The sequence below is a fragment of the Atta cephalotes genome, assembly GCF_000143395.1.
Source record: "Atta cephalotes unplaced genomic scaffold scaffold00002, whole genome shotgun sequence".
Taxonomy (NCBI): domain Eukaryota; kingdom Metazoa; phylum Arthropoda; class Insecta; order Hymenoptera; family Formicidae; genus Atta; species Atta cephalotes.
Window position 1 is genome coordinate 5,431,792 of NW_012130066.1, and position 3,564 is coordinate 5,435,355.

The 3,564-nt window shown below is 35.6% G+C and overlaps 1 pseudogene; it reads left to right on the forward strand.

The window, feature by feature from the left end:
- LOC105623320 overlaps positions 1-2,086 on the forward strand; it is a 30,602-nt pseudogene extending 28,516 nt beyond the window's left edge.
- The last annotated feature ends 1,478 nt before the right edge of the window (positions 2,087-3,564 follow it).

Here is a 3,564-nt window from a genome sequence, read left to right on the forward strand (position 1 = left end):
CCACTTCTTTGTTTTCTTACGTCTACTTACCGTTCTCTCTCTCTCTCTCTCTCTCTCTCTCTCTCTCTCTCTTTCTTTCTTTCTCTCTCCCTTCGTTTCACGTGCGCGCGCACACACATTTTGCTCCTTCTCTCTCTATCTCTCTTTTTCTCTCGCTTCAGGGACGGTTTAGGGGCAGCCAATTACCCGGGGCATCGGTACTTTCTACCGAGAATAAAGACGGACAATCGGATTATTACGAAAATAAAAGTACTTAACTTCGTGACGTTCCCTCTAATCAAGGAAGTAACGATCAAACAAACGTGCTGGAGCTTGATAGCGCGCATTAATGAGCTATGTGGGCGGATAAGCGTTTTTCGCGTAAGCGTAGATTCGTAGATTCGGCGTGGCTGAGGATCTTTTAAGTAGTTTTTCTTGCTACGAAATTTTCTGTTATTCTCTATTATCCGAATGATTTTCGAAGCGTGAGTGGAATGAAACGCTTCTCTTGGGATCATAACGCTGGTGTAATTTCTTCTTGAGACGCCAAATTCTTTAAAACAAAGCCGATTTGAAACTGTTTTTTGTATTCGACCAAGCATTAATCATTTCATTTACATGGAAGAATTATTATTGTCATATATGTATATACGATACAAAAAAATCTACGGGATTCTTCGTTAAATTTTCGTACAATTTCGAAATAGTTTTCGTCCACAATGAATGCCTTGTGCTCAATACGCTTATTAGAATGTATATATTATATAAATGTATAAATGCTCACCGTAGTTGACAAATAAACAAAAATATTATAAATCAAAGTATGAAATTGATGCATAGAAATATAAATCAAAACTGAAAATACAAATGACTATCAAATTCTTATTTTACCTTATCATATTTGACTATTATGTTTCATCTAGGTTCCATTTAAGATCCATTTAAGATCTGTTTTCTGTAGCTAAATTAGTATACCCTTTCATTTCACTCAAAGTATTTCAAAATAGATATGTATTTGATATTTGATGAAAGCGAGAAAGAAAGTGCAGTCTGGTGGAGGAATGAAAATAGCTTCTAGACATTTTTTTTGTCGCCACGAGTATCTCAGGACACAAAAGAATAACAGTGGCAATCTGCTGGGGGTGAACAATGCGCTAGTTGCGTGCCTGCGCCGCCGCCATCTTGTCTTGCCGTGTTCGCGACGTCCGCATAGGTACGGACTACAACCGTTGTTATATCCATGCGATCATTGTCGTGCTCCTCCAAACAGTCCGACGTCATCACACGTTCGTATGTCGCACATTACGCGACGTCGAGCTCGCGAACAACGACAGTAACGTCCGTCTGTGTGACTGCGCGTTGGGATGTTACTAGAGAGAAAGCGATTTCCGTCACAACTGTGCCGAAAACGGACACGAACGTTTTCGTCATTCGGGAACGCGTCGCGTCATTAATTTTCATGGTCGTGTGTCTTGTGCTGGTGAATTTTTTTTCCCGGCTGATATTCCGTTGATATTCAAATCGAATTCTTTTATGCTCGTATTCATAGTCAGACTTTATATTTAAGGCTTTTCCTTAAATTATTTATCTTCGGATGCTTTATGAATTATTTTATTGGTCACTAAACATCTAAAGATAAATTTAAAGAAGTCTTTAATATAAGGTCTGATTATGAATACGGATTACTATCTAAATTTTGGAGTGAAAACTAAGCCAGTCTTGGAAAAAAGAATGACTGAGTTTTCTGTCTTCAAGATTGAGATTTCACTCTTTAGAGTGACAATTTCCACTCTGAAAGTTTTAGAGAGTATGTTTATTGTTCGGGATAAAATGGAAATAATTCGTGTAGCGTTGAAAATTAAACTCGAAAAAATCGCAGTAATTTCGATTGTAAATAATCATAATAAAGAAGAGTATTAATGTAATATTGATATGAACAAACATCAAGAACATTAATTCTGATGTTTCGCATCCTTGAGATTTTCAGGATTCGCAGAAATACGTCGATTTCGATATTGAAACTAGAGAAAGCGATTTCCAGGAAGCCTATGTCGAATGTTTTGCCGAAGGACGTCGTGTTTGTTTCGACCAATTCGTGGCCAAATAGATTCTCCATGAATTTCTTTAACCAATGTATTTAAATTGGCAATAAGTTGTATTATTCAAATTACTGTTATTCTGAAAATCTTGATATAAAGATGTACGAAAATGATCCTTACTCTCTTCATCTTACTTTGCATACCAAATTCTAACATCGACGCATTTCGTTATTCCAAATATCCCAATGAGTGGTATCATACCAAAAATATAACGAGGCTTTATGAAAATATAACGATTATATTCTTGGGTTCATATCCGCTTCGACTGTTAAGTGCAGTATTTGCTTAGCGTAGTGAAATCTACGTTCTCTATGGAATAATACCCAAGTGTTACGTTTTTCCTCGTAGTCTTTTTTTAACTTCTAAAATAAAGAGATGCGAACACGCGTTTCTAACGAATGTATCTGAACAATGCGATAAGCGCATAATTATAAATATAACGTTACATCTCCTTTTTATGATGAAGCTCTGTTTTAAATATAATTTATCATTTAATTTTTAATTTCGAATATATTATATATGAAGTATTCTGTTATTTATTCGATACCTCGTCAAAAAATTTTTTCCCGACAAAAACGATTGATTTAATTGATCAATGTTAATTCGACTAATTATTAAGCTAAGTTTTTTTCGTTGTTACTGTATCGACAATGATAGAGCAATGTTTAGTAAAATCATCCTTAATCAATTTGAAGATAAACATCGTCACACATCCATCCATCGATAATCATCGATATCTATCATTTATCATAAAGAATGTGATATCAAGTAAATTAATATACATCTGTATTTTTTACAATACGATATATGCGACTTATTTTATTCCTCCTACATGTCCCCACGTGTCAAAATTCAAAAAGTCAAAAGTATCACACTCGTTTACATAAACAAGTTCCTGTATGTAAATATATATATATATATATGTCTGACGCGTCTGGTGGTGTTACGCGTGTCATCATTCCGTTATGAATAACTTCATCGCGATAATCCGTTATCAGCGACAATCCACTCGTTCACTCAGCGTAATGGAAGTTAGAATTGCTAACCTATCGATAATCGAACGGACCTAAATTGGATCGTAAGAAACTGGGACACCTGGGACACGCGGCATTAGCGATACAAGTAAACGCATTGTCGCGAATGATGTAAATACGTGGCACACACGTGCTGATTGCCATGCTCCTAATATTAATACATGCGTAGGCATATGCCTTAATTCATGCTAGCATCAAGTCACGAAAAGAGCACGATTGGTCGAAAAAAAAAGAGAGATAGCTTGATCTATTTCGCGAACTAGGATGAAATTTTAAGCGCTGAGAATTCGATACAAAAGTTGTGACGTTGAATGTACACATATTTTCGACACATATTTCGTATTATAATGGAGTTAATAAAATATATAATAGTAAAATTTAATATAATACAGTGTATTTTAACAGAGAGAGAGGGAGAGAGAGAGAGAGAGAGAGAGAGAGAGAGAGAGAAG